Source organism: Puma concolor, chromosome F2, assembly GCF_028749965.1.
Source record: "Puma concolor isolate L17-30 chromosome F2, mPumCon1.1.hap2, whole genome shotgun sequence".
Taxonomy (NCBI): domain Eukaryota; kingdom Metazoa; phylum Chordata; class Mammalia; order Carnivora; family Felidae; genus Puma; species Puma concolor.
Window position 1 is genome coordinate 40,262,538 of NC_141684.1, and position 14,005 is coordinate 40,276,542.

A 14,005-nucleotide genomic window follows, 5' to 3' on the forward strand; every position below is an offset into this window, starting at 1 on the left:
CCCATCATGTAAGTTTTATTAACTGTATGATATTTTTTCTAGCTCTATTGAGAAATAGTTGACATACATCACTGTATAAGTTTAAGGTGAGCAACATGATAGTTTTATTCACATATGTTGTGACATGACAAAGACAGGCTCAGCTAACATCCAGCCTCTCATGTACATACAATACAAGGAAAAGAAAGAAGAATACAGGAGAAAAAAAATTCTCCCTGTGATGGATTTATTCCTTTAACAACTTTCCTATATATCATACAGTGAATTCTACAAACTATCATTTAATACATAGCATAACTCAAGAAAGAGAAAGGAAGGGAAGAAGAGAGAGAGAGGGAGAGGAAGGAAGGAAGAGACAAGAAAAAGGAATATAGAGAAAGGGACAGAAATCCCCAGATTTCAGAAACAAAAAGGGAATTTATATAGAGCAGAAAGTAAAAGCTGCTGCTACAGTAACCCAGGGGATTCTGAAAACCCCAGGCTGAGAAAGTAACTGAAAGGCTGGTCTAAGATCTCAGAAACCCAGAGAGATCAAGCCAAAGCAAGTGTAGATTTGCTGTGCAGGCACTTGCATGCTTCACTCTCTCAGGAAAAAGAAAAAGGACTCAATGAAGATAAGACTATGGTAAAAAGAAAAACTACACACCCCAAATTTACATAATGATATATGGCCTAAACCATATGCAGTTTACGTTAACAGCCAATGCAAGAGACGGAAAGTAGAATTGTGGCTGCGAGGAATTGAGGGGAGAGGGGAATGGGGAGACAAGTGTTTAATGGGTAGCAAGTTTCAGTTTTGCAAGATGAAAAGTTCTGGAGCTGAATGGTGGTGACGGCAACAATGTGAATGTACTTAATGTTGCTGAACTGTAGGCCTGAACTTTCTGTTATGTATATTTTACCACAATATGAAAACATTACAAAAACATGTGGCTAAGTAGAAGTAAAGAATGCCTGTATAAAATAATAAAATTAACTTATTGTGGTGTTTTATATGTAAAAATATGTAAATGGACAGTGTCACTTTCCTGACTTGCTTCTAAAGAGTACTGAATGGAAGGGAGAGAAAGAGTTGCAGTAGAGAAACCTGATAAACACACTCAGCCAAGTGATCAAGGTCAATACCATCAGTGATAAGTCGTGTTGAGGGCACATACCCTTGATAAGATGCGATAAGAACAGCACTTTACCTCCGTGATCTTTCTTCACAAAACCTATAACCTCAGTCTAACCCTAGAAAAACATCCAACAAATTGCAATCAATGGGCATCTACAAAATAACTGAGTTCCTCAAAACTGTCAAGATCAACAAAAACAAGGAAAGTCTGGGAAACAGTCACAGCTAGGAGGAACCTAAAAAGACATGACAGCTAAAATTCACTGAGCAGTTGTTTTGTGCCAGAAACAGAACTAGCTCATTTAATTACCATAATAAACCTACAGGTAGATATGATTATAATCTCCATTATATATATGAGGAAACTGAGGCATGGCACCTTTACACACCTTGAAAGGTAGCACACCTAGTAAGTGGCAAAGCCAAAATATAATAACCAAATAATAATAAACCTGGAGAAGGTTTAGAAGTAAGGCATAACTAAAATGCTAGTCAACAACAATATACATGATCAAAGGGGATATATTGGAGCAATTTATCATTGCTGTATTATTTAATTCAGACATACATACATGTAACATTTTAATAATAACCACCAAAAGAATAGAAAACATGCAAGTTGCCAAATAGTGGAAGGAAAGACAGGGAGAGAGTGAAAGAAAAAACAATGAATCGAATAAAAAGCAAAAAAACAAAAAACAAAAGTAACAACCTTAATAGAAAAAAGGGGGGAAATTGGTAAAATATAAGTAATCATGATAAACACAACAAACATCCTTGTTAAATGATATTGCAAGATTCAATATTTAAAAATCTAACTATAGGGGTGCTTGGGTGGCTCAGCCCGTTAAGTGTCCGACTTCGGCTCATGATCTCACAGTTCCTGAGTTCAAGCCCCGTGTTGGGCTCTGTGCTGAGAGCCTAGAGCCTGCTTCAGAGCCTAGAGCCTGCTTTGGATTCTATGTCTCCCTTTCTCTCTGCCTCTCTCTCTCTCTCTCTGTCCTTCAAAAATAAATAAATATTTAAAAAAATTTTTTTAAAGGGAAAAAATCTAACTTTAAACTGTTTACAGCAGAATCAACTAAAACACATGACTTAGATAAAGAAAGGAATAGAAAGAGGAACCAAAAGAAAGTTGGTTCAATGATATTAATATAAGATAAAATAGACTTGCATAGAAAAATCATTATTAAAGATAAAGATCTTAGGGCTCAACTATATAAAGCAACAAAACCTGAAATTATATAAGCCAAGCTGATAGAAATTCAAGGAGAAATCCTAGTGGAAACTTTTAAAATACTTTTCTGAAAAACATCAAACAGATAAAAAACTAGTAATGATACATTAGTTTTGAAGAGCATGATTAATAAGATTGCTCTAATGATCATACGTGCAACCTTATTCCTGGGGAAAGGAGTCTGTATATTCTTTTCAAGTCAACACAATACATTTTTTTAAAGGGGGAGGGTAAGGGGGAAAAAAGTTACAGAGAGGGAGAGAGACAAACCATAAGAGACTCTTAAGGACTGAGAACAAACTAAGGGTAGATGGGGGTGGAGGAAAGGGGAAAGTGGGTGATGGGCATTGAGGAGGGCACCTGTTGGGATGAGCACTGGGTGTTGTATGGAAACCAATTTGACAATAAATTATATTAAGAAAAACTGACTATATAATAAACCAACATTCTGTTTCAATGAATTTCAAATAACTAGTATTCTGTAAACCATGTTTAATAATCACTATGTAACAAACTTGGAACTCAATAACTCGATAATAACTTCATACTTTGGGAAACTTAAAGAAAGCTGTAATGATTTAAAGGCTCAAAGAAGAATTCATAATGAAAATTCCAACATATTTAACTGGATGGCCATGAAGGCATTATTTCAAAACTGTGGAAAGTAGTTACTTAAGTGCTTAGAGAGAAATGCATGTTAGAAAATTAGATTGGCAGTTAATGACTGACAGTTAATAAACATTCACTTCAAGAAGAAAGAAGAAATAAATAAAATTGAGCAAACCCAAATACAGAAGAAAAAAACATCATTTAGGTAAATTCAAAATCACAAAAACTGTATGATACTGTTTTTGGATATACACACTTACAGGATGTTAATAATCAGAACACTTGTTAAAACCATAGAGAGAGAAGTGGATGAACCATGGAGAGGTACAAAACAGGTTTCAACGGTATTGATGATTTTTTATTTCTTTCAAATTAAGGATCTGAAAGAAATATTTGAAATTGTTAACACTTATGAAATCTGAACGGAGGATATGTCAGTGTTTATTTTCTACACTGTTTTCCAAATATTTGAAGTCTTTTTCAGTTAAAAAAAAAAAGTGGGCAAAGAAAAAATTTAAAGAGAAACATCAAGAAAAAGAAATGAGGGGCACCTGGGTGGCTTAGTCGGTTAAGCGTCCAACTTCAGCTCAGGTCATGATCTCACGGTCCATGAGTTCGAGCCCCGCGTCTGGCTCTGTGCTGACAGCTCAGAGCCTGGAGCCTGTTTCAGATTCTGTGTCTCCCTCTCTCTCTGATCCTCCCCCATTCATGCTCTGTCTCTCTCTGTCTCAAAAATAAATAAATGTTAAAAAAAATTAAAAAAAAATAAAAAGAAATGAGATTTTCTACTTTTGTAAGTTGTAAGTAACATCAGCCTTAGGCCCTTCATCTGTAGAAGGGATAATAGTAATTCCTGCCTTCTAGACTCAGTGAGAACTATATATACAGCACTGAGCTCAGAGCTTGGTATAGCAGGCTCTGTACCTACTTTACATCCTAAAGCAAGGGTACTCCTTGTTACTGTCAATTCTTAAAAAAACAAAAAATACCCCCCACCCCCTGAAATGTTATATATATTTGTAATTAGCAAACAGATATTACTGATATGGAACATAGGATACTACTGAAGTATTTTCTTACGGCAGCCACTTTAAGGTTACCTTGTCTGCCTATATCCAAAATCACTTCTTCCCCAAAGTGCTCTATTTGAATTCCAAGATGACGAATTTCATGAGATGGTCATCATCAGTAGCAACATTGCTACTAACATTTTCTTCAACATTACATGCCATGGATTTTTCATTGTTGCAATTCTGGTAGATATGTGTTTGTTTATATTATGTTTGATTCATACAACAGCCCTGCAAGCATATTGTCATTTATTTTCCTAATAAGGAACAAAGGCCCAAATAGGCCCAGTGATCTGCCAGAGATGATAAAGACATACCTTGGAGGGCTGTTTTCAGGATTTAAAAAGGTCGTATAATGTAACAGACACATTGGAGATATTCCATAAATACTGGTTCTCTCCTCCTTTCTCTCAAATATTCAAGTAGTGTTTGTTGCTATATTGTTCAATTAATGTGTTTATTATATGAAAATATAGGGCACAGGGTTCTTTTGGCATATATTTTGCATTTTTATCAAAAATCCCTGCTTCATAAATTGAGCCACTGTTTTTTGCAATAAATATAATAAAGTTCCAAAAAGGCAATCAATTTAAAAATTCCTCTAACTCTTTATTTGTGGCCAAAATGGCCTTCAAATTATTTTATATAAAATTATTCAACTATAAAAGATGAATTCACACTTTCCTCTTTCAGAAAAGGAGTAATTCTAGAATGAAGCACTTCATAAAATATTTCTTTGTTCTAACATGCTGCCTGAAACAAGTGAATTTGGGATAGCTAATGGATATATGGTCTATGGTGATGAGAAGAGAAATATAGCCTTTGAAACACTTCTTAATTATATTTTCCCACACATTAACCAAAGCAATAAGTCAGAATAGTTTTAAATACATTTTAAATATATTCCTTTTAAAAGATGCCACTCAGAAAGAATGATCATACAGGCATCAGTGGTCATCATCCACAGTTTTCTATGCATGAGGATCTTCTGAGAATGCGTGGAGATTTTAGGGTTTTGATTATATTAAAAATAGAAAGGTTTCTTGAGAACTCAGCCACCAGGGTAAATTGTAAACAGTAAACACTAGATTTGATTCTTTGTTTTTTCTGCCTTGATTTTTTTCCCTACATTTCAAACCACTTACTTTGTAGCAAATTATGTTGCCCTCAACAGCCATTTCCTGTTTTTACCATTTTTTTCTTCAGGTTTATTATAAAACTTTGTATATACAGTGTTCCTAGGTTAGAGACATTAGCAGTGAGAACAAAGGGGACAGGAAAAGGTAAAGATCTTTCCATTCCCATGTCCTGTGAGTGTTATTTTAATTCTGCATCACATTTATGAAGAATCTATTAAGTGACCTTCTCTGTAGCAGTGAGAAGAGAAATCAGTCCTGTATACACGTGGATGGTGGCTATACTGGGATGATGGTTTCAGTTTGGCTCATTGGAATCTGCTATTCTTTTATTATGAGGGCTTCTCTGCTCTGGGGACGTCTCTGACCCCAGCTGGACTATGAAACAAGATATAGACAGACAGAGTCAATCCTGAGATTATATCCTTTGCTGAAATATCCACCCTTGTTGTTTTGGCAATTAGTATCCAACGAAATAGTTATTATTATTGATGACCTAGTAGGGGCCAGACACTGTCTAAATTATTTCAAATTATCCTCTCAACTACTCAGGATTACACTTCTCCTATTGTAAGGAAGGGAAAAGTGAGATCTAAAAGGTTAAATAATTTGTCCAACATAATACAGCTACTAAGTAGCATAGAAAGACTTGAATCTAAGATACTCTTAACACGCTTATTTTGCTATATAGGCTGCCTCTCATTTATCTGCAGATTTTGAGTTATTTAAGGAGTAAGGAAGGAGATTTAAAGACTTGAAAAGTCTATGAGACCTGGCACACGGTATAGCCTGGGGATGCTGGCATCTTGTAAGGACATGGGCTGAATATCAGCTCATCAATAATGATGATCCAATATGAGGAGGGCATTAGCAGTATTACAAATAATCTAATAATAGGCAACATTTTTTTAAAGTTTATTTATTTTTGAAAGACAGAGTAAGAGAGAGAGAGAGAGCACAGGGGAACGGCAGAGAGAGAGACAGAATCCCAAGCAAGCTCCACGCTGTCAGCACAGAGCTCAACACAGGGTTCGAACTCAAAACCACAAGATCATGACCCGAGGCAAAATCAAAAGTCAGATGCTTAACCAACTGAGCTACCTAGGCGCCTTAACAGTCAACTTCTTTCAATACTTTATTTAGCCTGTCGTTGCTATCACACACTTGGTAGAAATTTTCCATTCCTAGAGCTTGATTTTGAGAATGTCCACAGGATTGGAAGAGCCTAAGTTTGAATTAAATTAACCTTTGTCTGCCAGGAACATTGAAAAAATCCATTTAACCATAAAGGTCCAATCAGATGTTTATAGCATATTTTCTTGTTTGTTTGCAGATCTCTTTTTCTGGGCAAGTTTACTGGAAGAGAATTCATTCTAAGCTGGGAAAACCACAGTTTTTTGCAAAATGCAGCATTAGCATGATGCAGAGAAGTGTGTAGGCGAAGAACACAACATCTCTGGAAACCCCATCCCTTCCTCTTTGGTATATTTAGCATAGAGAGGTAGAAACTGGCTTGTTAGCCCCATAGCAAACAAAATTGTAATTCCAAAGTTGTGGTTTTCCAGACTCTGTATAGCTGGGATCTCCCCAGTCCATCTTCCTGTGTCTCCATTCTGTTCACCGTACTTCTTTATAAGTTGAAGGATAACATCTACCTGATATCTTTATTATAGAAAGAACTCCTATCATGTCAATCCCATGCTTAAAATGTTCAATGGCTCCCTTTGCCTTAGCAAACTTTAGCTTTGCATCTAGTGTCCCTGACAAACTGACCCTTACCTTTCATTTGACTCATTTCCAGTCACTCTTCACTCATCTATTGCTCTAGACTTATAGAAACAGCCTCCACTCCTCAAACTATGTACTTCTGTGAGCTCTAATTTTGTCCTTTATTCTTCTACCTCCCACCCTTTCAAGGCTCAGCTCAAATGTCTCAAATAGCATGTGATGCTATTGCTGCCTGATGAGGAGTTCCTTCATGGAAGGACTTGTGGTCTATCCATTTTATTTGGCTGGCATGAAGTAGATGTTCAATATTTATTACTGAAATAGGAGATCTCCTTGTGAGCCAATTTGTGCAATACTGTGATGATACTGTTTTAATGAAGTAGCCTACATTTCCCAGACAGTCCCACCCTGGACTTCTACAGATCCCATTCTTGGGTGGGAGGAAATCCACTGGGGCACTAAGCATACCATCATTAAGTCTTCCCATAGTCCTTCTTCTCCAGGATAAATAATACCAAAGCTTCCGATTCCTCTAACAACACCACATTTCTTAACTTTCTAAGGCATGTGGGCCAAATCAAAGCAGATGTGGGGGAGGAAGCTGAGCACGCTGTGGAGAAAGGGGTCCCATGAGACCTTCGTCTCACAGTGTTCATCGGCTATCCGTCCAGACTCTGTCAGACAGGAAGGACTGCTCACAATTTGTAAGCCACTGGGCCTGGGTTTTGTCTACTTTTACATAGAAATGGTATATTTTAACTAACAGATAGAATAATAACAGCAGTATTCATGCAGCCTAAGGTTCTAAAATGACTACTGAATCTCCCATATCACATCCAAACTAACAGGCAGAAGAAATTCTAAGTGATTCATTTCACTTTATCTCATGGAAACATTTCGAAGATCAATCTACATACAGTTTGTCATTTTACACATGTCAGTGGAAATGTCTGTGTTAGCTAATGAGATGTAAAGATGCTAAGTATTTTAGTGAAACTTACACACGTGATTAAAACTCAGGAAAATTCTCAGCAATTCTCAGCTGAAAAAAAAATACGTATCTGCTACAGGTCTTACGGTAAAGCCAGACACTATATAACTTGTCACTAGAGGAAATAACATACCTAAATAAAAAAAAATGAGAAGATCATCCTCAAAAAAACCATGAGAAGAGGCTATGAATGCCCATGACAGTAAGGCTACTTTTAGAAGTAAAATTTTAAAAAAGGAAAAAGAGCAAGCAAATTCTTAGAGTCTAATTCTTCTACTGTTCTAGGTATTTGTCTTGTTAAATACAGTTATAAAAAGTCAAGACCAAAATTTGTTCAGAAGAAAGCAAACCACCATCTAGACATTAAAATTTAAATTAATAAAAATGAAATTTAATGTTGGGAGGGAAAGTTTTTTTTTCTAAGACTTAAAACAATTTTTAGTTTTTAGACAGCTAATTTTTTAGACAGTTCCGCAGCAGACGTATCATTCCCCAAAGGTTTTGAGGATCAGTGATTTTAGAGGATACTTATCCCAGAGGATACCTACCAGTCTCCCTTCTTGTGCTCACAAAAATAATTACAGAGGAAGAGCATCCGAAGTGAGAGGACAGAGAGTTTGTGGCATGTTTGAAGACAAAAATTCCTTCTAGGAAAGAAAAATGCTACCAAATTCTGATTCCTCTGGAGCCACAGAAAAACCTGGAAGGGAGAGCCCTTAGCACATGTCAAACATTTCTGATAATACCATATTCATTTAAATAAAATAGGCTCAGAGAGCATGGAGAAGAAGTTAGTTGTTGCATAGAGTTTGCACATGGGTACAAATGCTCTTCAAGAAGAAATACAAGGGGCGCCTAGGTGGCGCAGTCGGTTAAGCAGCCAGGTCACGATCTCGCGGTCTGTGAGTTCGAGCCCCGCGTCGGGCTCTGGGCTGATGGCTCAGAGCCTGGAGCCTGTTTCCAGTTCTGTGTCTCCCTCTCTCTCTGCCCCTCCCCCGTTCATGCTCTGTCTCTCTCTGTCCCAAAAATAAAAAATAAAAACAAACAAACAAAAAAAACCAAAAAACAAAAAAAAAAAAAAGAAGAAATACAAGAACAGTCTCTATTATGCCAATTAGGGAAGCATTGAATAGTTCTATCTTGTCAATATTCAGGCAACCACAGATCCCAAACACAGCCTAGAAAATCTGGAATGAAAATCAATCCAAGGCTTTTTGTACTCAGTTCCATAAAGCGTACCTGAGCCTGCATTCTTGGATTCTTGGTCAGTTCTGTCAACACCAATAATGCCCCAGAGCAGTGTTTCCCAAAGCATACTCTATCCATGAATTTGAATACTCTCCCAACAAATGTTTTCCGATGAATGAAGAAATTATCCAGGGTGTTTCCTAAATTTATTTGACTATCAGACACTTTTTTTTAAATATAATGTCTCAATATCCTGAGGATGAGTGTTCCTAGAAATAGACTAGCCATGCTGTTCCAGTAAAACAGTATTACAAAGTACGTACGAGTAAGAGTCAGGCTGCCTGGATTTAACTTTTTTATGTGATAGCTCTGTGACCTTGAACAGGATACTTTTCTTTGCTTCAGTTTCCTCTTCTGTAAAATGGGTATAACAAGTGTATCCACACCTTGGAGTTGTCCAGAAGAAAAGAGAGCGTGTGCATAGTGGAGTACTTAACACGATGTCCAAAACACAGTAATATTCCGTAGATGTTAGCTTTTAGAACAGTTATTATACTCAGAGGTATGACTAAGCCCAGGGCAGGGAGGAGGTCCTTTCCAAATGGGATTGCCTTTTTAGTCTGGGCAGGTGTCAAGTTGGCTTCAGGGCTCTACCTGTCTCTAGCTCTACCTTTTAGATTTCCATCTCATTGGAAGCTGTTCATTTCCCTTGCTTGGTTATGGATTGGACCACCTGGGAATTTTTCAAGGGAGGTTTGACAGGAGAGAAAGAAATCCTCTCACTGGATGTATGCATCCCTCTAAGAGAGAACCCACTGCACTCGAAATGGGTACTTAAAGCTCTGACTAGTCCAAAGCCTTGGCATGCATGTGGCTGTGTGCCCTTGTGTACTCCTGGGCTGGGAGGGCTTGACGGCTCCTGCGTAACTCTTCCTACTTCCTACTTCTGCTCTGTTGTTCCTGTTAAAACAATGTTTATGATAATGGCAATGCCAAGAATCTTTCCTTTGGCTTTTGAAGGTTTTTTTCCCCTTGATTACTAAAATCACAACTTCTTACTATACAAAAATGTAATGTTATTAAAAATATTAAATAAAAAGTGAACATTTCCTGCAATTTTGCAAATCCTCTCTTCCCTTACGATCCCAACACTGCTACTGTCAACAATTTATTCCTCATTTTTAATGATGTGCAGGCCTGGAGGCTCTGTGCTCTCCTGGGAATTCTTCATTGTGCCCCTTTTGCTTCAGGAATTTCTATTTATCTTTATAAAAGAAAGCTTAACTATCACCTTTGTGAAGGTGCTTTGACCCAGCTAAGCCATACCAATCCCTCCCGCTCCTAGGTGCCCAAAGCAGTTTGTACATCCTTCAGTTAAAGAACTTAAAACAGTTTCATGGCAATTTTTGAATTCAATGTCTCTCTCACTTCAAGGCCTTCAAGGACCACGTCTCATTCCTCTTTGGTACAAGGCATCTGGCACTCACTGACATGCAGGCCAGTGCACCGTGAGTATTTGTTGACTGAATCAGTGAAGGAATTTACAAATAAAATATTTTTCTAACACATAGACTCTCAAGCTCTGTAATAATCACAACCAGGATGCTCACATTTAAATTTCTCTAGAAAGATGTTTCACACATATTCCTCATTTCAACAACCCAGTAGTGCTATTACTTCTGATCTTTTCCCTTTGTTTAGGCCTAAAAACTCAAAATTCTAACTTCACAGAAAATGGTAAATTTGGAAGAATTTGGGGATGGATGGTGGTTTATTTTTCAAGTGCCAAATGAACATTCTGAAGCATAGGATCCTTTGCCATAGGCTTTGTTCACTGACACCAGAACATTCCAGGAAATGACATTTCAAATAAACAGTTTCAAGTCCAGTAAACCACAAACACAAAGAAGTATTCAATAGCATTTCAAAGCAAATAGCCTTCTGTTGACAGTTACACAGGAATGACTGATTATATTTGGAAAGCACAAATATCTCTTCTGTTAGATTAATTGAATATAATTTTAGCTGAGGGCCTGGGCAAAAGAGTGAACCTATAATAATAGTAAAAGAAGAGAACAAAGGAAAAGAGATAAGGAGGGAAGGATGGACCTTAGAACTATATTCCTAAATATCAGAAATCCCTGCTTGACCAACATTCAAATTCACAAGCCCCACTGTAGGACTTTGACATACACGCGTGCTGCATGACATATCGTCCAAGGAACAGCAGCCAAAAGAAGTTACTTTCCTTGGAAAAAGAGATTGCCACAGAGTTTTCATACTTCACCACTTAAATAGTTTGGGCTTAATATAGTTAAGTAATATAATTATGAACCCATTTCCCAAAGTCCTATTTCTTGTTCATGTGTACCAGTTATTTTCTTTTTTTTTTTTTTTAATTTTTTTTTTCAACGTTTATTTATTTTTGGGACAGAGAGAGACAGAGCATGAACGGGGGAGGGACACAGAATCGGAAACAGGCTCCAGGCTCTGAGCCATCAGCCCAGAGCCCGACGCGGGGCTCGAACTCACGGACCGCGAGATCGTGACCTGGCTGAAGTCGGACGCTTAAACTACTGCGCCACCCAGGCGCCCCGTGTACCAGTTATTTTCAACTAGAACTCATATGTCACTTGTTGGACCCAGCTCTTTGTATTAAAACACATAGGCAATCTACAAATAGAAATCCACAATCTAATTTTAACTTTAAAGAGTAAGACTCAGTGGGCACAATCACAGGAAGTGAGGTACAGAGATGACACCGGGCATTTGACCTAAGCAGGAAGTGACAAGGAGAAATTCAGACGCCTGAAAATGTAGTATGAAAGTAGAAAAAAGTGAAGGAGTCACTGGGTTTCCATCATATAAGAGATAGCAGCTTAAATAGTAAAGAGAAAGCATATTTAGGTATACCACAGCAGCTGGACCTAGAGTTACATCAGTTTAACTAACATATTAAGTGAAGAAGCAATATATTTACTAATGGGGGTAAGGGTAAAAAAAATTATCATTCTCTTTTACATAAAAAATATAGTACTGTCAGCGTTACACTTATTAAATAATAATAAAAGTTAACATTTATTGAGTACTTGGTTGGATCAGACACTATTCTAAGTACATTACGTGAGTAGACTTTTAAGTTTTCAAAGCAACTGTATGAGTTAGGAACATTATTATCCCAATTTCACAGATGAGAAAACTGAGGCACAGAAAGGCAAAAGCCACACACTTTGTAAATGCAGAGCCAGGATATGAACTCAGGCAGTCTGGCTCCATAGTCCTATGCCTTTTAACAGTATGTCATGCTACCTCTTAACACCTATTCAAAAGAAATATTACTCTTTATTTTAGAGTTTGTTTTCATATGTTTACATGAATAAACATAGGTTTCTTCATAGGTTTTCAGAAACCTATAGGAGAGTTAAGTCTTGAATTGAAGGAGGCTATTTACTAGCTATCAAAAGCAACTGAAGTCAGTGTTGAAAAAAAATACTTAATCCACCTTTGCATGATGTTATATTCATCCATGCAACTGAATCCAACTCAATTAATGGTGATTTAGGATTCCATGCTGAATACTAAAAATGTTAGATTCAAAGCCTAGAGAAGACATCATTTTTATTCCCATCTAAAGCAGATAAAATGTTCTGGAAGCTTACAGTTAAAAGAGATAAAGAAAATTAAGACCAGAGAGTTCAAATGACCTGCCTGAGGCCAAAAAAGCAGTTTGAGGCACAGAGTGACGTAAACTCTGATTCAGATGGGTCTGGTTCTCTCTTTGCTATACCACTTTGTTTCTAATCAAGCTGGCTGAACACATCAAAATAAAATCAACTTCCAAATGCATATCTGGGCCCTATAAAGAGGGAAATGTTTGATATCTGCCTGCCTCATGTCTAGAACCCACTTCATTCCGGAGTTAAGGTAAGGACAGAGAGAACAGACCACCAAGGGAATATTTTTAAGGGAAGGAGGAGATGATTCACACATAGAGTACCCCAGATCTTCTCTGAAGGAATGTATGTTTTGGGTTTTGTTTGCTGGACAATTCATCTCTCTCAAACCTTACACAATTCTAAAAGCAGACCTTGAAATTATGTCTATACTGGCACCTATATGTGTAGGTGCTTGTGTATGCTCCAATTCTATTCTAAGGGTTCTTAAGAACAGAGGACATGTTCTAAACCTTTCTGTATGTCCAGATTTTACCAAGTGCTTTCATACAGTAGGTGTTCAGTATGGAAGTGTTGAAAGTGTAAGTACATGGAATGTAAGGTTTCCAATGAGTTCATTTTCTCTCTCTAAAAAAAAAAAAAAAAAGTCCTGTATTCAGGTCTCTTAGTGATTTTTTTTTTATTAGTTTATTTTAGTGGAGAAATTTTATGTATTCCTCCACCACCACCCCTGACCTGCCAAGGGATATTTGGCAACGTCTGGAGACCATTTTGGTTGTTAAAACTTCAGGGGGATGGTGCTTATTGGTATCTCGTAGATAGAGTCCAGGGATGCTGCTAAACATCCTACATGCATGAGACAGACCCCACAATAAAGAATCATGTAGCCCCAAACGTCAGTAGTATCAAGGTTAAGGACTGTTTAGAAGTACAAAACGCACAACCACCTCTCCATTTCCCCATTTTTAAAACACAAGTAAGACATAAACCAAAATGGCACACCAAAGATATGCCTAAGCAAGACCATTTCAGCAATCTATTGTTAATATGACCAATTATTTAATAGGCTTATTTTTAGGATTATAAGGGTTATTAAACACTGGAAGAAATGTATGAATTTAAACACACACACATACACACACACACACACACACACACACACACACACACACATATATATGGAAAGCCTTCACCAAAAAAGATGTTCTGATCTTTACTGTATATGAAGCTGAGGCTACTTCACAGTTATGACAAA

At 37.2% G+C, this 14,005-nt stretch overlaps 1 protein-coding gene across 5 annotated transcripts in view; it reads right to left on the reverse strand.

The window, feature by feature from the left end:
* Nucleotides 1-14,005, reverse strand: part of CPQ (carboxypeptidase Q) — a 517,628-nt gene that overhangs the window by 200,120 nt on the left and 303,503 nt on the right. The gene's annotated exons all lie outside the window — the stretch shown is intronic.